Source organism: Clavelina lepadiformis, chromosome 7 (genome assembly GCF_947623445.1).
Source record: "Clavelina lepadiformis chromosome 7, kaClaLepa1.1, whole genome shotgun sequence".
NCBI lineage: Eukaryota > Metazoa > Chordata > Ascidiacea > Aplousobranchia > Clavelinidae > Clavelina > Clavelina lepadiformis.
In genome coordinates, this window is record NC_135246.1 from 15,645,723 (window position 1) to 15,666,319 (window position 20,597).

The following is a 20,597-nucleotide window of genomic DNA, read 5'->3' on the forward strand; positions in this document are numbered from 1 at the left end:
CTTGAAATGTTGAATTATATAAATATTTTGCTTCCTTTTTAAATCTGGGTAACTAACTTTATACGTTTTCATTTAACATATGCCTAGAGTGTTGTTGTTGTGGCCCAAATAAAAAGACCAAAGAAAAACTTATTGCACAATGGCTATAGCAATTAAATGCTATTTCTCAATAATCTAAGTTATAAATATTGTAAAAGCAAGTGTATAACATCCACAAAGAGGTGTATGAATTTTTAACATGTATTGCTTTATTTCGAGAGCTAACACTTCCAATATCTTTAATTTCCTGTGGTTTATTTTAAAACCTCTACAGTCTACAAGAACGCGTTTAGGTTCTTTTAAATCTGTTCCAGAAAAATTGTAAAGTTTGTTTGCAAATTTTTTAATTCTGTTCTTCTGGCATTGGCGCAGATGCAATACCAGCACAGGTCTATCTACAATATTAATCGACACAATTCCGATGCATTGTAAACTGTACCCCGCTTCACACAACACCTTTAGACCGGAATGCCAGCACAGTTTAAAATCCATCAGTATTGTGTTTACTGATAGTTGTTAATCTGCCGAGCCAGTTATGGTCATGCGTCAATAAACATTTTTATGTAAATATTTTATAGTTACCATATAGCATGAATAATTTCTAAGAAAATTATATTTAAACTTGGATTAAAACAAAACAGAACTTACAGTCTACCGCTAGTGGTCACTGCTTTAATAGTTATATTACTGTGAATACAAATCAATGCCAAATTTTTCGAAAATGATAAACCCTGACTTATTAATCTTACAATTTATTAAACGATATCATGTCTTTAAGAGTCGACAAACTATACTTTTGTTAATAAAACAAAGTTCTTAACACATTTGCCATGTTGCATCCTAAAAAAAGCAAACTATCTTCAAATTAATCTTGTTTAGTACTGACATGAGTAGATTCAAAATCCGTTTGTGTTAATTAAGGTGTTGTATATTCTTAGACGTATAAGTATAACGAATTCGAATAGATTTTATTCTCCGAACAGTAGTTGAGTTAAATGGTCTTTTGCGATACCTTAACCTCAAACTAGCAAGATTGTAAATTTCAAGCAATGAACCTTTCGTAAATATACCGAGAGACTCGTAACCAAAATTATATGACGTCAGTGTCATATAAAGCTGTGATGACATGACGAAATCATGTATGATTGCACATCACGAGATTTCCGGAGCAACAGGGGTCGGCCGATTCACCTCTGAGCGCATTTCAGGTTATTTTCGCGTTACCAGGAACTTCAACTCTAAACTTTAGCTGTTATCGGAAATATTGCTCAAGATATACTGTAGAGTGTAGAGCAATATATACTGTTTGTCGGAAGTAAAATGTTTCCGCCATCTTTGAAGTTCAAAGTACCCGGTGTTGATACGCCAACGGTTTCTTGTTCAATAAGTACAATATATATAATATGCCAACGAGTTAAAATTTTACGAGGTGATAAAGAGTTAATATTGCACTTTGTGTGATTTCAATTCAAATACGGTCAATGAAAGGATTGTCACACTTTCAACAAAAATATTTTTAAACTTGCAACTATTTTTTATAGGTTTTTGTTAACCTAACTTAAAAATCGTGACACAAAAAAGTATTGGAAACCTAAACCTAACTTAATTCTATTTTGTATTCTACTGTAAATGTAACACAACCCTGAATGACTAAGATCCACTTACTGTATACCACAACAAGCTTAAATCATTTTTTAACCAATTTAAGAACAATAGAAAAATTAGGTTAGCTGTGCACTGGTTATTACACTGTATACTGCACTATACTACCATAGTATACTAATTATTATTATTTTGTATATTATTATTAATAATAAATTATTACTATTTGTTTTGCTATCAAGATAGAAGTATATATCTAGTTATAGTGATAGTGCAAACAAAGTTCTCCAAATCAAGACAAACACGATAACGGTAAAGAAAGTTTTTAATGATTACTGCGTATTACAGAACAGGCCGAGCACTTTACATACTACACTATACGAATACTACGCAAATGAACAGCAATATTTTCCTGCATATATGATAACTATTGTATAAATGAAACATGCGTATTATTTTCCATTCCAGTAACTCCCCCCACTAGGGCAATATTTTCTACCCTTTGGTGATTGACAGAACATGCAGACTGAAACAAAAAGAACACTTGTAGATGACTTGGTAGAGAATTAAAAACAGTTCAATTAGCAAGCCTCCTAATAAAAAATGTTACAACTCACAATAGTAAATTTAGATAGGCTACGTACAGTCTTTCGTTGTCGCTGAAAGTTTATTACAGTTGTATAAGAACACACCCGGGCTTTTCATGTAGCAGAATGACTGCGGACATCTCTATAAAATTTAAAATTGTTTGTGATAAGAATCACCATAAGCAGGCTCTAACGTTTGTAATGATTTGACCCACGCTATACCACACTCTAATGTAAAAGCTTTAGGGTTCAGTTTATTGCTGATGGATCTAGCTAAATATAACAAATTTTCGAATTAATTTATAAATCCATATATGTACAGTATGTACAAAACGATAAGACTAGATAAGACTTACGAGTGTTCCGCCGCTCACGTTTGGCAAAGTACCTATAAAAAGAAACAGTAATTAATCGTTAACTATACCGTATGTAAATTTGGCAACAATGTTCCGACAAAGTGGCAGTAAGTGTTATTTCAAAAATACAGTGATTAACACAAGAAAAATGAAGTGGTAAACAAACCTTTATTTTCGAGAAGAACCATTACAAGACTTGACGCATAGGCCTACACTACTTACCTATGTAAGACAGAAAAACAACCACAAATAGCAGTGCCGGAACACACGATCTCATTTTGCCGTTTTTACAGATGTTAAAATTCAATTATTTAAGTCAATTAAAACTATTAAAACTTTCTGCTTAAAAATCTAAAAACATTAACTTAAACAGACTTAAAGTGGGATGATTGGTTGTAGGTTGTTTAATAACCTGGCGCCATTACGCATTCGTTAGCCTCATATCAAGTCAGTCAGAAGGCATTCTTCATATGCCGTGGTTCGTTGAAGCGAACTTGCATTGATACAAGTTAAGCAAAAACGGAGTTCTGTGTCTCCACACTGTAAGCGACCGCCATAAACAAACTGCGTGAATAACAAAACACACAGTTTTACTGTTGTAACCTGGTCACTAAATGCGTCAAGGGAAATAGTTTAGTCACACAACACGCAGCATAAGACAACTTGGCCAAAAAAATAGCACAGCGTTTAAAAATCTTAGACTCTATTTCTCGGTTGCCTCAGACACCTTATATTTGAGAAGGAAATAAGGAAAAACAACCCGATCATATTACAGTCATTATAAATGATAGGCTGTATTCCTTTCTATGTGTTAGAATGTGTTTATAATTAATACAGTATGACCCATGCCGTCGTCGCTTTCCTGCAGAGGAGACAAAACTCTGATAAATCTTCCTTTCCAGCTTAATAATAAAATTTCCTCGTATTAGCAAACGCAAACTAATAGCAGTGGATAAGAGTTTATATGAAATCTAAAAAATATGATACTATGTCAAAGTATATACAAAATGTATACGTAGAATTGTAGAGGTTGGGGTCGTTTTAGGATGTAGAGGTTGATGCCGACAGATGCAGATACAGATGCAGAGTTTATCGGTCTTAGCTTTACGTTACGTTATTGACTTAGTTAACCTACTACATTAGTATCTGACTCTATTGTTGCGTGCGGTTAGAATTCTCTAACCTTTCTGACAGCCGAACGTTCGTATTATATTATAACAAATACCGTTTGCCAGAAAAGGCTTTTATTGTAGGTGCTGTACACTTTCTCAACATTACAAATAACCAAGAACACAATTCATGCGACTGTTTGCACGATGTCTACTGATTCACGTCTGCGTCACCGTTTGTGTCTGAGGCTCTCCGGAGTCTCGCACAGAAGTTCAAGCTTATAAAACGTGCTGCGATGTGGCGGAAATATATGACAAAAAAAGCACGAACATTTCAAAGCGTGTGAACGAGAAAAACAGTGCGTTTGCAGTTTCTTGGAAGCGACTTGGCAGGATGAATATAAGGAGCTTTCACACGAAATTATTCGTAGCAAGTTTACAAATATACCAACGGTAGTTTGCAGTGTTCTGAAAAGCAAGATTATAAACTCCAATTACTAGCTGGAAAACTCCTTCCTAAGAATGACGTGGCGGAACTGAAAGTTTAAAAACTCCAATTGTTCTGGAAAACACATTTCCAAGAATGACGTAACGATTTTACAAAGGTCACCCAGGCCGCCACATTCCTCCCCCGCTACGGAAGGAAAAAGATAACAATTAAAATATAACGTACTGAAGGTGGCAATGGTGAGCAAGCACAAACAACAAACTGAAGCTATATACAAATGAATGAATTGTAACAGATGCTTAAAATAACTGATGGTAATATAGCTACATGTTGGAGGGTATCTCCAAGATTAACCGGGCATGCAAAAATTGTTTGAACTGTTCGTATTCCAGGGTTTCGTCTTTATCCCTGTCGGATATATACTTCAACAAGGGGGTCATGTGGAAAGCAGGCGTGGCTGCTACCATGGTAAGGATTTTGAAATAGGAAATAGACCGAATTTAAATTGACCATATTTGCGTCATTGTCAAACAAGTTATACAACTGATGCTGTAAAGAGTAAACTAATTTTTAAGAAAGCAAAAGCCAAAAATATCTTCTATTACAGTCTTGCAATGAGCGTTTTCTTTCCTGTGTCGCATAAAAGCAAGTCAAGTCACCAATATAATCTATTAAGACGGTGACACTGGGGTAAAACCAAGGAATGCCACCAACTTGGTAAATCCATTAATTAAGTTATAACTTCCCCTTTTGCTTGATAATTTTCCTGTCCGACTCAAGTTTCACTTCACGCAATAATTGAGCAACTTAGTTTGCGGCAACTTCCTCAAATTAAGCACAAATATCTTTGCAAAGCTGCAGCGTTACTTAGACCAGGGCTTCCCAAACTGGGTGTCGCGACCCCGCAAGGGGTCGCGTAACGAACTTCAGGGGTCGCAGAGCTTATACCAATTTTACACGAAGTACAAAATACAATCGAAACAAAATATCGTTCTAGCCTAATCAACATTGAAACCGCCTTGAGACCAGCATTAACAGATATTGAGCCACGGCTGGACTTGCTTTGTAGCAGAAAGCAGTCGCACCAATCACACTGAATAAATGTGTGCTTTTTGCGCACACTGCAGTGTGTGCTTTTTTGTTTCCAGTAGCCTATATATGTGTAAAGTAGTAAGTAGACTTTGAGTACTGGTTGCTTGAAGTCAGTCTTTACTCTTTGCATCTCAATAAATGTCACTAATGACTAATGTATGCTTCGCACTGCTAATTTAATCAATTTAAACGTGAAGGGTCGCGGAAAACTTCAGAAGTTTGAAAGGGGTCGCGAGCAAAAAAGTTTGGGAAGCCCTGACTTAGACCACAGACAAAACAAGTTCGTTCTCAATCAACAAATCAGTAAACGCTTTATTTACAACAATTGCAGCTTGCAATAGCGCAGCAAACTGCGGTATAGCCATCCTTTCTCTCTTTAAACATCACAAAACAAACGTGTCGTGATTGTGTGCATAAAGCTAGATAAAAGTCTCATTACATCACTACGTAAACTTCACCGAAGAAAAACAGGAAGTAACCTGTGAAAAGAAGGAAATCACGAAGCAAGTCGGATAGGGTTGAGAGGCTTTCTGAATCATAACATAATTAATGTTAAGACCTGTTTCATGCGATTCACGCGATGACGTTCATCAAAATTTGACGTAATGAGAAACTCCAACTCGCTCAAAAGCAACTGTTTGTTTCCTCTCCTTATCAGTAGCCTGCCAACTTCACTGGTTTCGGGGAATTTTGATACAAGCCATTTTCAAAAGTTAATAAAGCGAATTGAAAACTGGGCCAGAAATGCAATGGTATGTGATACAAAGGTGGCGCAACTTGGTGCGATGGATATTTCCTGTCTTAATTATAGATTACCAAGAACTTAATCTTGATCTTGACGTGGCGACCAGAGTTGACACTATAGACCTGTAGTTTGACTGACATAACACATGAACAAAGCAAAAATAATTCATAGTGCTTTCTGAACGTCGTGAACAGATCAGAATTAAGAGAGCATAATTTGATCAAACTATATACAGGATACAAGGCTAAGTCATTCAAACGCGAAATAATCTTAATACTACCGCGTATAGTGGTGAATAAATGCCGCTAACCAAGCAAACGAACGCATTATAACGCAGCATACAGAAACTTCTTAAGATCTTCCACCAACATCAGTCCAGTAAGAGAAATGTAACAAATACATTGTGTTTTTATAATGTATTAACTTTTCTAGCATAAAAGTTAGAAGATCAAGCATTTGACAATTTTTACCTCATCGTCTTTAAAATATTACACTTGGAAATTAACAAATTTCTCCAGCGGTTCTACCATTGCAGGCAAGAACACCCTGAAATGTTTTTCTCTAGAATGCTATGACAGCTCCCCGGGCGCTTTTCTCATAACGTCTTCTCATGACTGAAATCACTTCTATTTTAGCAAGGTTTGGAAAACATTTCAAAAAACACACAAGTCAGGCTGTATACAAGACGGGAGGTTAATGAGCCTGTTTAGGAACTTGGATCGCGTTGGCTGTGCAATACGAGTGAGCGCTTTGTTGTGATGAATTTGCCAATTCTTCGTCGGTGACAGGTCTGAATGCTTGCTAGCCACGCCCAAAGGTGACGTAATATCTCCGGGTAGTCTTTTTTATTGATTGTTCGAGCTAGTAGTGATTATTCATGATGCATTAAACAAAAATTTTTAAGGCAACAATTCATTACTACTTTTACTTTGTTGGGAAGTGTTTATGCTTTTTTCAACCTTGTTGGTGCCAAATGCTTCCAAGACTGGAAATTACTTCCTGGTTTGGGACCAAGTCTTAAAACCAGACATAATAGTCTTCATACTAAGGCTTGCTGAGTTTTCTTAATTATTGCGGCTTGACTACCGTCAGTCAAGCTTTAGGCAGAACGTAATATGACGTCTTTATCTACGCTACATGTCTCTGAATACACAACATAGAAGGAAGAAAAAGATGCCGCCGATAAGCTCGAATGATGATGAACTGAAGACGAAATCACCACATGCTACAAACAACTCGCCCACGAGGCATTTATTTTTTGGAAAAAATTTAAATTGAATACTTTCGATACATCTACGAGCACGTACGTTGCTCCAGTAATAAGCTACGATCTGGTGTAATACTTCCAAAAACCACCACGCAGAATGTGTTTGTATCGGCACTGACTTTATGCACAAACATGTTCACCGTAACAAATAATATGTCAAGCTTGGTAAGAAGAGTTACCTCTCAATGCGCTTTTCTGACGCGCAAACCATAAAATGTGAATGAGTGAAATAAATGACATTGCCGTAGGTATTAAACCGGAATGGGGTACTTCACGGTCTATTACCACTATCGCCCCATACAAATGTGCAGTTGCAGTGGATCATTTCCCATGTTTTTTTTATCATATATGATATTGTTTTGATAATACTGTGTGTAGTGTTATAACAATATAAACCACTGTGTTGTCATAAAAAATCATAAAATGGCGAAATATAAATGTGATGGTTGATTACCAGTTTTCACAGTACTAGTGACAACGCTATCGTTATGATAACACAAATAGCAGCAATATAACCGGAAATTATTTATCATTAATATACAAAATCAACAACTATGCTTTGAAAAAGTTTCCCAAGTAAGTGAATATATCACTTGGTTTAACTTGCACTTGGAACTGCTATGACTTGGTCTGTGTGTATCTTGCACAGTTTTCCGCACAACCAAAACACTATAAACGGATAAAGTGAACGAGTCACTCATTGATCCTTGCTCTGCATGGTGAAATTTCAGTGTTGCATTTTGACCACAAGCCGAAACCGAATGTAAGTTTTACAAGTCCTGGAGACTAGAGCGCCGCCAGTGACATGATATCAAATTAGCATTTCTCCGCATGCTGTCGCCACCGAAGCAAGTGTTTTTTGGCTGGCTGCTGACAATCTGTCAGCTGTGCTAGTAAACATTCATATGGGTGTTGAACTGAAAATGAATACAAATTAAAGTGTTAAGTTTAAAAACGTCAAAGGTTTGTTTTTGTCTCATTGGTTTGTAATTAGGTTTAACAAAAAGTGGTAGATCAGAAATCTGCACACCCACAACCACGTGATTACTTTGCATGCTTGTAGGCACAGTAGTTAAATATAAGCTATTGTTTCGTTTTTTAAGTTTATGTCGTAATTCGTTGCGCCAGACATTTTTATGCCAACTGTCGGTCCTCACTCGACGATCATTGCCTTTTTCGTAAAACCATGACATAATACTGAATATACCAAAAAGTTGTAACACGAAAAACATCGCAAAAGATCGAGTAGAGAAAATATTCCCATATAAGTATAGCACTGCATTACCGTTTAAATGCGAATGTTTTTAAAAAGGAAACTGTAGCTGTTGTTCTTTAGTTATCTTTAGAAATGATGAATCAAATATTTTTAGCTGTCAAGTGGAAATCGAGAATAGAAAATGAAAAATTTTTATAACAATTGCCGAAAAATACATGCCGTAAATGCAGTATATTACATCATGTGCAATCCATATTTGTATCTTATTTGTTTTTGTCGAAGGGATTTTTTAAACCTGACCCCGGTTTATTTATAAACATGATTTTTAAATATAAAAAATGCTTTTTTACTGTAATCTCTTTATCTTTGTTCGGTTGATAGAACTTTTCAAGTTTGTTGTAGAAAACTAAAAACAAAAATAATTTGTATAGTAGGCGGTCGTCTATGATTAGTGACCAAAAAAGCTACAGAAGCAGTCATATTTCACGCAAATGCGGTTTACAATACACAGTACACACCACGACTAATTATCAAGGTTAAATCATTTAAATCGATGCGACAATCTTCTCCGTACAAACATTTGTTTGGACGTGAGTGAAACAACTTGCCTGCGTTGCATAGCTTGAATTCTTCTTCTGACTTTTACCTGGAATACACAAATGAAGATTTTGACCTGATCTGCAGTTTGTTTCACAAGTCAAAAAAATTCACAAATTAAGCCGACAGCTAGAAGTTCTGCAACTATGTAAACAATCTTGTTATTTATCAAAAATTTTAAATAAAAATCGTGACGTTGTACTTGACGTAAGCATTAAATTGGGCTTGTCTGGTTTGCGTGGGTTTGGTAATCAGTCCACTTAGGAATATAGTTTGATCCGTTTTCGATAAAACTTAAAATGTTTCTAGACGTTCAACTAACAATATATAGAAATGACTTTTTCGAAGAAATTTTGAGGTCAGATAAGTCTAGTAATCTCGTTTATTTTCTTTAAATGTTGTCATCAACATTGCAGTCTAAATATATAGATCAAAATACTGTGCGCACTATAATGGGATTGCTTTTTTAGGCATAATTCTATATACAAACTTTTTTTATAAATTATATCACATGTGGGTATTTGTTGCGACGAAGTAGCAAGCTTGCACCAATTCAACATATTTCCCTGATATAAATAGCCGTGCATTATATATTTTTAGAAAGCAAGGATTTAAATAACATAAACCGGTCTGTACAACAGCTTTACAACTTTATTAAAAATATCCATTCAAAGAAATTGACTGGATGTTTTGGCTGTCGTGCAAGTGGAACAGAATACAGAAAACGAAAACCTTTAATGTTCCCAGTAATTGCTGAACGATGTGCAGAAGCAGACACGTGCCCTTTGGCTTACAGTCAATAAGTATAGAAACTGACATCTGCTACACGTTATTTTCGTAAGCCGAGTAGGCCATATTTGTCAGCTATTTTAAAATAAAAAATTTGTTGTTTGTGCGGCAATTGCATCCAGCATGCTAAACATAGATGAAAATGACACAAGAATATGTCGGTCACCTGCTAGGATTATGAATTATGGTGTCACTGTTAATTATGCACGTGTAACGATCCATATATATGCAATGACATTCCTGAAATGAGATACTAATATATTAACTGCAAACGGCCAATAACCTGCAAATAATTTTCATTCCCTTCAAACAGCTCAGCATGTAACCTAAACACACCCTGCAAGTTCAGACACAATACATGAGCATGCCCAAATGTCGAAGAATGTAACACACATTGACGACGCTTCATAATTTTTCAGTAGTGAGTTTTTCTTGAGATGTGGAAAAAATTTGTTAATAACCAACAGAGCGTTTAGATTTGTCTGATTTGCGTAAATTTATCCAATTCTGCAAAGGATGTTTGGAGTGAACAAACTAGGCGAGCGTTAAGCATGCCAGCATCGCCAGAATACGTTTTAAAGTTGGTTGAAACTTGAATTTCTGCAACATGCCAGGTGTTCTAAAGCGCCCAAATCTATTTGTTGTGGGTGCATATTCCCAACGTTACCACTCGGACAAATTCACTGATGACAACGACGGAAGAAAAGTGATTTTACAAATAAACTTACGTGAAAAATCATACCAACATCAATCATAACAAGATAAGATATAAAACTTGCAATTTTGGCTTAAGTATCGTTTAGGCAGTTTTTGCGTCTCATTTGTGAGTTAACTTCTTCAGATTTTCCGTGATAGTAGAGCTTGCACGTTTGCAACGTTTATCATCATGCAATTCCATTCGATGGTTTCATAGTTTCCATGGTTTTAAATGTCACGTTTTAGTTTTAATATTTTATTTATTTCTTATACCATAGTTTATCTTTTACAGTTTACACGTTTAATAACATTTATATTTCAAGATTAGTATTACGAGTTTTATTACGAGACTTTGTTTTACGCAGTAATTGGTGGTACCAGCATGGTGGTGGGCCCAAAGGACCAGTGCATACGCTAAAATGACCAAGTGTTGTGATTCAGCAAAAAATATTTAAATTTTTATAGACAAATTGTTTAAAATTTTACATTTCAAAAATTTTGCATATTTTAACGTTTACATATATCTTTGCAACATTTAGATAAATTGAAAGTGCTGCTGGTAATACAGCGAAAATCTGAAGCACTAAAGGCCGCCTTTGAACCGGTTTGCAAACATTGTCATCAGTTTTAGCGCCAAATATATCAAAAATAGGAACATTACATAAAATGACAAACCATCTGCTTCACACGAACAGTCGTCATGGGACTACGAAGATTTTGCAACCGAAAGTATGACGTCATTTCCCTAGCTTGCGTGAGAAGCATAACACGCTTGAACAGAAGTCACGAAAAATAAAAAATCATAGGAAGCGGAATAAATTGCGTTTATTTATATCACTGCATTATCCTTGCGCCCTTCGCTTTATTTTTAGAAGACCTATATAATATATTCTCAATTTTAGGCATTATCCAATCAACTTTTATTGAAATCCAAATTTTGCGAATTTTCACGCGCCTTACACGATGAAGATAACCCAAGTTTGACGTAATTAGAAACCCTACTAGCATATAAGCAAGTGTTTGTGTCCACTCCTTGCCCCAAAGCTTGCCAACCTCACCGGTTTCGGAGATTTTTCATCAAAGCCGTTTTCAAGAATTATTACAGCGAATTGAAAACTTTGCCAGGAATACAGTACAATGGTATATGTGGTGTCAACTATATCAATGTGACACAATAGGGTTCCATTAGAATAGTGGCTGTATAAAGTTACAGCTATTGAGTTCTTACGTGGCAGTAGCTGGAAAATAATCATTTCACAGTCATACTTTAACAATATTTCCCAAATGAATTTATTAGTAGGCCAATATTTGTCATTACGATTGTCATTTGTCATTATTATATTTCACAGTCGTTACACAAATAAAATACGTACCACAGACAAACCAGTCACGTGTACTTCATAACAGATAACAGTTTTGCAAGGCATGGTATCATTTGACTGTTGTATTCTAATCACAAGCCGGAGTCTGATGGATATTTTTCACGTCGCGGAGGAGCGTCAGCAATAAGATAATAATAGATCAATATTTTCCGCATGCTGTCGCTAAAGAAACAAATACGGTTAGCTGACTGCCAACGTACTGTCAACCGTGCGTGTTGAATAAAAATTTCAAGGCCTTTAACTGACAAATAATATAGTTAAATTGTCTTGAAACTAATGGTAACAAAAGCCTAAAAAAACTTTTTTTAACCATCTGTTATCAACATCATAGTCATAAGATAACCGAAAGAGTATCAATTTTGTGTATTTGCTCGAGAACGTAATTATTTTTGCATCCCTTTGGGCACAATTGTAAAACGTATCTGATTTGACTTAGTTTCAAATTTTATCATGTTTATTTGCGTCAGACAATTCTTGATGCGAACTGTCGGCCATGACTCAGCACAATCATTCCTTTTTTGGTGAAGTTAGATGAAACGCTTTAGACAAATGCTGAAACATGAAGAAAGATTGCTGGGTCGTCCAGGTTCAAAGTGTCTACAAACAGCCGTGCATCATAATTTTAGAATGCGAAAGTTTAAAAAGAACAACTTGGTATAAAATAGTTTTTAATTTTTTTTTAAAAACCTGAGTCAAAGCTTTTTTGGTTGTCAAGTAGCATGTATAGAAATCGTAAATATAAACAAGAACGTTTTCGTGAACATGATATAGACCGTGATGCAGAAAAGACTTAAACATTATATTTTTGTAAGTTCATTAAATCTGGAATTTATTTCATGTTTTGGACCAAAGTTTTTGTAGCCGAATTTTTTACAATTTTTACAAAGTCATCCTTACATGCAGACACGATTTTTTAAACAGTTTACAAATATAAGAGAGTATTTCTATCCCGTTTGGGTATAAAATTGAGTTATATACTAAGGTTTTGTCGGTTGGGAGAAAACATTTTATTTTTGTAGCAAAATCTTGAAAACCGAAGTACTTAGCTTACGATGTGATACTTGCTTACAAACATTGTTTATGACATGGGAGTATTATTTTTTATCCATTTTTATACTAAAAATATTTTATTAAATTTTAAAAAGTTACCGCACCTGACACACCTACAAACTATTTGATCAACAACGGATAAATTAAATCAGTTACTTTTATAAGGATAACGCGTGCCCTGCGGCTTTGCGGTACAATAAAACTTAACTGGAGTGGGCGACCGCCTATACGATTGGTGACCAGACGATATGACGAAACTGTCGTATTTAGCACAAACTCTTGTTTGAATATATGACTATACTGAGGTTTGGTCATACATCGTTGTGCCCAACTTCTCCTAACAAACATTAGTTTCGATGTGAGAGAAATAACCTGCCAGTGTTACTCATGGTTCGAACTTCACCTCATTTCGCCTAGTACTTGGAGCTCTTTATAAAGAGCTTGATATAAGCAAGTTCATGTCATAAGTCTACGTTCATGTCATAAGTCATTAAGTTTACTGACCCAACGGCTACTGTGTCTACAACTGCGTGTGGGAGCAGATTATTTGTCAAGATTTTAAAATGAAGAACGTGGTTTTTGTGCTTACGCTGATTTTCTTTGTCGCCGCCATTTGCGCAGGTTTGTCCATACTTAGTTATTACAATAGGGTTGATGGTAAACAAAGCCCACTTACTGTGATAAAATTATCATATTTCCTTGCGTTCAAGTGCTGCATGACAGCAGTGTAGATCGCAAGTTAAACTTCTTTGGAACAGACGTATAATTGTACCTTTCATTGCTAGTACCTCTCGGCTAAAGCTTGCCTACGTAGTATAATCAGAAGTAGGCTGTAGCTATAGTATCCACTAAAAGCGTGGCTTAAGTGAAACTGAATTTTAATTAACCTAAATTTTAGTTGGATTTAGCATAAAACGCGTAGGTGACTTTACAATGTTATTCACTTTCATGGTAGTTCCACTTGACAAGAGAAACTCTTACAACGGATTAGTCGAAAAGTCGTCACGTGATTCCTTGATTCGTAGCAAGCGATCCTACCATATCATGAGAGTTACGGTGAGTTATGGGGGCAAGATAAAATATTTTGTTTTGTAAGTAATTATATAAATTTTTGAAGATAATAGCGTAATGTGCTGCTAAAGAATAAAATAGTGCTTTGGGCACTTTTTTTCATTCAGATAATGTGTGACAACCCTTGCAGACGGCATCCACAGACGAAAAAATATATGGGATCATGCATTAATAAACCATATCCACGTAGGTTACTCGTTTCGCTTTGTTTTTTCTGCTTATTTTTCTAAAATATTATTGATCAGCACCGTTTTTTAGCGTGAATAAATTTGTCTGTTAGTTTATATTCTTCATTTTAAACTTACTATTCTTGTAACTCTGTTTAAGTAGGTTAGCTTATTATCCATGTAAATCTACATACATATATTTGTAATTGCAGATCTTTGCAACTTTTGCCGATACAGTTTTCACTGCGGACAATTTAGTTCTTACGTGGCGTAGGCATCATTCTGTTTTTAATTGGCCTTCCCCGTATAAGAAGATGTATTAAAAAGATATGTATTTTTGAAGGTTTGGTTTTTCTGTTTTGTTTTATTGCGTGTTGTTGTTATGTTTCACATGAGAACAGCGATTGGAGGTGTGATGTCAACCGTTTTCAAATAAACACTGTGATTTTGCGTAATTATCCGCTTGTGCGTTGTAATATAATCGAACTATAATACAAGAGTGTATTGGGTTTGAGAGCTGTATCGACGTTGTATACTTAGAATCATTATATATCAACAAACATTCTGTCCTTATAAACCCGGAGGGCTTTGCCGTTATTCATTGCGCAAAAGCATGTGATTTTATTGTATTGTCGCAACGATCAGCTTCAATTTACTCCCTTTTCCTAAGTTAATAGCAAAAAATGAAAAACACTAAAATAAAGTTACTGAGAAAAAGCAGTATCAAGATATTTAGATATACCTGTGACGTATCTAGCAGTATGTATTACCTCGAAATATCGAAAACATTATTCGGATCAACGTTTATAACTTATTAGCGAGATGAGATAGATATCTCAAATGCTGTGATATATAGATAGCACCGAGACGAAAGAATTACAAATTCTAAACGAGTGAAGCCACGTATATCACCAAGTAAGTAGTGTATCTTTATCACTGACTAGAGTTCAGCCATAAGGCTGGCTTATGCACGTTTAAGGTCATTAGTGTGTTAGTAACATATATGTATTTATAGCACCGCAATCGGAAATTGACTGTTCACCCGGATTCGGTACAAGTGTTCCTGTATGATCGATTAATCGTATATAGTTGAATTAGAAACATGGCCTTTTGCAATGGTGGTTCATGCAATACCTCAATCTTATGACAAAAGTATTACGTCAAAAGCCTAGAAATTCCAGACTTCCCAAATTATATCGTATGGCTTTAATATAACTGCAAAAGCAAATACGCAAACATGGTTATAGTTTTTATGGTTTTGACGGTAAGCAATAGTGGCCTTATTTGGCTACCACGCCTTACACCAAATCTCAGACCGGTTGTAGTAGACAAAACGGTAACAACCTTAAAATAATTCAGAAAGTTTAAAAGCGCTTAATTGATACATATCACGCCACGTGACGTAGCTTGAGACACTGCGCCAAACTACTGATTTCCTTATTTGAAACAAATTGCACATCAAAATCCAGACTGGAAAACTACATGACGTAATGTTTTACGCAGAGGTGCTGTGGCAAAAATGTATAGTACGGTATGTTTTCCATCCCCTTTCCATTTCATTTTATTCTCAGATAAACCTATGCTGACATGAGTCCTGATTAGGCCGAATTACTCCTTTTTTATGCGATTGATAAACTGGAAGGGTGTTTATGATATCACCGATGGACTTGTTGTTATCGATTTAAGCATGGGAAAGACCGATAAAGGACGCAGCAATCGATTATTCCAACAGCGCAAGCACTGGAAAACGTTTGGTAACGTCAGCAGCAAATACCAGCGTATAAAAGCGCATCAGTCACAGACGCTCCAAAAGCCTTTACATTTATTACCTACTGATACTGCGGAGTGGAATAAATAATGTTTACCAAGAACTGATTGAAACAAGAAAATATTTTACTCAAGCATTACGCCGAACAGACAATTATTATAGAAAGTAATCAGTAATATAAATAATCTTTATAAATGTTGATAACCAGCCAACCATGAGCAAAAAACGTTGCTCAATTTTAACAAATGGGTACAAATTTTCAAATAGCATTCAAACAAGAACAAAGTAAACCAATAGGTTTATTACAGTATTATGCTAACATGGTGCTTATGTATATGGAAAAATTATTGAAGTTTTTACCTTTTTTGAAACTTGGCTGAGCTCATACAGAACTTTCTTGCCTTGTGGGTTTTATATTTGTTTAACTTAACAAGCTCGCAAGCTCAGTTAGCTCAACAAACAAGTGAAGTTTACAGATCAAAAGTTTCTGTGCGGTCGTACACGTGCAGTGTTTGACCAAGGAATGTACTTAGAGTATTTTCTTTCAACAGACTATGGAAAGCTTTTCGCTGGTCTATTTGCTTGCCATATATATTAATCTGCAGTTTTGTTCATCGTGCCCACGCCTAACTCGCACACCTACTGCAAAAAACGGACTTAGTTGAATGGTGTAATAATTGCCGTGCACGACAATAGAATGTGAGGTATTCTAACAATAGAACCATTTTTACAAATAGGTTTCAAGCTCAATAACTTTCGTCAACCCAAATAATAATTGGCTGAAAATAAGTCATTGTAAAAAAGTTATGGCATTGTTGAAAGTCAACAAGACAATACAAAAGCGTGGGATTGTATATATCGTGATGAAATTATAAAGAAATGACGAAGATATGCAGATCAAAACCACTTTTTTCACAATAGTGGTAGCCAAAGAGAAATCCTAAACAGAGAAGATTAATATTATTAATTCTTTCCATGAAATATCGTAAAACTTCATACAATATTTACTGAAATTAATTCACAAATTTAATTTATTTAAATTATTCACATAACTATAGCGGCTACTTGTGCGGTTCAATAGGCTACATCACTGGATTTACACTACGCCAAAGCTATAAACGCCAATTTGTACAATCCATGACTCGTCGGTTTATAGTTATACTTATTCTTTATACTTTATATATACTTTATACAAAACCACTTCACCAAAATCTGTTTTTAAACAGGCGTTAGAAAACTGAAATTATTTTTGGCAACTTTACGATAAACAAATGACATAACAACGAAATCCCTGACGACGTTCATCCCCACTGATTGATGACGTGGTAAGCTTTGAAGTCACCGGATTCAGTTAGACCCGTTTTTTTTTTTTGAATGGTAAATTTTTAGCAAGCCTTGCTCAGAAAGTAAGTTTAGAAGTCAACAGAAGGACAAATATCACAGAATCAGACAAAGTGGAGCATGTCGTGCTGTGACAGTCGACGTTTCTGACGGTCAACAAGAAAAGTTGCCTTTAAAGTTGTCTTATCCGTGCTTGGTATAATCGAGAAAAGATAATGAAAAGAACAGATAAAGTTTGCGTTTTACGTTTTTAAATATAGGCTAACCCCGTTTACCCCGAGCTGAAGTAAAAAACAACATTTTGTTTTTCATTCCAGGTGACGTCAGGTTTAATTAGTTCTTACTAACAAACAAAATTTGGCTAGCAATGTTTCATGCTTCCCTAAACTATGCTTTTTTTTAAAAAAAGTTTACGTAATTGCAACGTCATAAAAACAATGATACGTATTGTGACCTGTATTCGACATGTCCCATGTAAACGCAATTTTACGAAATAAATCATCAATTTAACAGCGGTTATATGGTCACGAAGCCAAAAACGTAAGATCTAGACTTCGAAGGTTGCATGCGGCCATATGTGAAACAGCATACACGAGACGTTCCCATATCTCTAAGGACGTCACACTTCACTTTTTCCTAAAACGTGAACAAGTCTTACATGATTGCATGCGAGTGCAGCACACAGTGAGCGTTTAGTCATGAAATCGCTGTAGCTATTTCCGTTCATGTGTTTCTGTTCTATAAAGGCTGGCGGGCGCGTGCTACCATTCACATGAAAACTTCCTTGAAGCAGACAAGACTTAGAATTCTGCAACTGCGTTTACAGACCAGAACTTCGTTGCGTTTTCGGTAAAACTTTAAAACGGGGCTAATATTGCAGAAAATAATGAAGTCTGTTGTTGTCATGCTCGCTTTGGTTTGTGTATTTGCTGTCATCCACACAGGTGAGCTGAAGCATTGCTGTTTGAGTAGAACAATTTTTAAAGAATCTTGGAATTAGACAGTAAAATCTATCATCAAATTTTACAGGACAATTTCGCTCTTCGTTTTATAAAGAAATGCTTTTACTACATCTTTGTAACGTTACGTTGTTCACGTTGTTCTTAATGATGTTTTATGTTTTTACTTATAGTGTCGATTATGTTGTGCAGTTTCCAGCGAGGAATCGGAAGCAACAAATCTTGCTCGAGCCAGAGTAAGAAGGGCGGCGCAGACAATTGCAGTTACCGACAAGCAAAATCAAGTATGTTGCATATGGATCTTCTCGTAACTTGCTGCTTACAATTATGCAACAGTACTTTATTTTACCTGTAATCTTATTTGTTTAAAACTACCCGAAAAAATGAATGTTTTTGAATTTATTTTTTTATCGGATGAAAGCAAAGTTTAGTAACATAGTAAATGCAAGGTGTCTTTGTTGTAAACTCTGACAGATATCCAATCACTGTGACAATTGCTTTGCTTTTTGCAGTTTAATTGTCGTCATTACTGCCTGAGAAGCAGTTTAACCAAAAAATACATCGCAATTTGCGACAAAGGTAAGTTTAGTTTGTTGTAATACATGAATAACACTTCAGTTTACTTTAGCAATGAATAATATTTAAGACGAATTAATAAAGTCATTGTTGATGTACATCACCAACTATATGTTTATTTGCTTTTAGTGAAATGCTATATTTGTCGGCGACACTTGAAGTGCAAAACGGTCTCAAAGATGTTTTAAGAGCCGTCATGGTGACACCAAAAGCATTCTAGCATTCATTTCAAACGTCACTCTATAGTCTATGCCACTGGAAAAATTACTGTTGGATTTCATTCATTTGTCTAATACAGCACAGACATCTTACTAGGCCGTATTTATTTGCTTACTGCTGCTGGATTGGTTCTTGCGACTAATTGCATCAACGATATAATTCATCTGTAACCGATAATAACAATTAAAGCAAATAGCAATCAATTGAAAGTGACAATTCAAGCCTATATGTAAAAATATTGTAATTTTCTGTTTGATTGTAACTCAACTTGCAGCAAATCTTATTTTGTTCTTTTTTTTATTACGAACAAATTGTTTTTTGAAACAACGATACCAAGTGACTAACATTTACTGATCATAACATCTTTAAATCATGTTTCATTATTTGTCCTAAGACCTATAGTGCCTTTAACTTTTAGTTTTGACTACGGTGCTTTTTGCATAAATATATTCCACGATTGTCAAAATAGGTGTTGTTTGTACTATTTCTATGTGTTTGGAAATACAATTAACTTATAATTTTAAAAATATTCATTGATTTTTGCATGGATCGAGTCCTTTGGACCAAACCTTGGCCACATTTAGATAAATCGAAAGCAGTACTAGCACGACAATACTGCAAAAACGGACTTAGTGTGTGCGGCATTCTAACAATAGCACCGTTTTACAGATAGGTTTCAACTTTCAAGCTCAATAACTATCGTCAACCCAAATAATAATTGGCTGAAAATAAGTCATTGCAAAAAAGTTATGGCATTGTGGAAATTCAGCAAGACAATACAAAAGCGTGAGAATGTATATCGTGATGAAATTATTATGAAATGACGAAGATATGCAGATCAAAACCAATTTTTTCACAATAGTGGTAGCCAAAGCGAAATCCCAAACAGAGAAGATTAATATTATTAATTCTTTCCTTGAAATATTCTAAAACTTCATAGAATATTTACTGAAATTAATTCACAAATTTAATTTATTTAAATTATTCACATAACTATAGCGGCTACTTGTGCGGTTCAATAGGCTACATCGCTGGATTTACACTACGCCAAAGCTATAAACGCCAATTTGTACAATCCATGACTCGTCGGTTTATACAAAACCACTTCACCAAAATCTGGTTTTAAACAGGCGTTAGAAAACTGAGATTATTTTTGGCAACTTTACGGTAAACAAATGACATAACAACGAAATCCCTGACGACGTTCATCCCCACTGATTGATGACGTGGTAAGCTTTGAAGTCACCGGATTCAGTTCGACCCGTTTTTTTGAATGGTAAATTTTTAGCAAGCCTTGCTCAGAAAGTAAGTTTAGAAGTCAACAGAAGGACAAATATCACAGAATCAGACAAAGTGGAGCATGTCGTGCTGTGACAGTCAACGTTTCTGACGGTCAACAAGAAAAGTTGCTTTTAAAGTTGTCTTATCCGTGCTTGGTATAATCGAGAAGAGATAATGAAAAGAACCGGTAAAGTTTGCGTTTTACGCTTTTAAATACAGGCTAACCCCGTTTACCCCGAG

General features: G+C 35.3%; 2 long non-coding RNA genes across 5 annotated transcripts; one reads left to right on the forward strand and one right to left on the reverse strand.

Annotated features, from left to right (window-relative positions):
• Positions 1-1,948: 1,948 nt before the first annotated feature.
• LOC143466111 (uncharacterized) lies at positions 1,949-3,186 on the reverse strand. The gene is made up of 4 exons (XR_013118703.1): positions 2,807-3,186; positions 2,585-2,616; positions 2,286-2,370; positions 1,949-2,167 (listed from the first exon to the last, which is right to left on the reverse strand). It is a non-coding gene; the product is annotated as an uncharacterized LOC143466111 (long non-coding RNA).
• Positions 3,187-13,347: 10,161 nt separating this feature from the next.
• On the forward strand, positions 13,348-19,603 carry LOC143465794 (uncharacterized). Of its 4 annotated transcripts, none has more exons than XR_013118652.1 (6): positions 13,348-13,596; positions 13,931-14,031; positions 14,154-14,232; positions 14,426-17,306; positions 18,069-18,266; positions 18,455-18,561. It is a non-coding gene; the product is annotated as an uncharacterized LOC143465794 (long non-coding RNA). The 4 variants fall into 4 exon arrangements; XR_013118653.1 differs by having other exon boundaries at positions 14,426-15,128; XR_013118651.1 differs by having other exon boundaries at positions 14,426-18,266.
• The last annotated feature ends 994 nt before the right edge of the window (positions 19,604-20,597 follow it).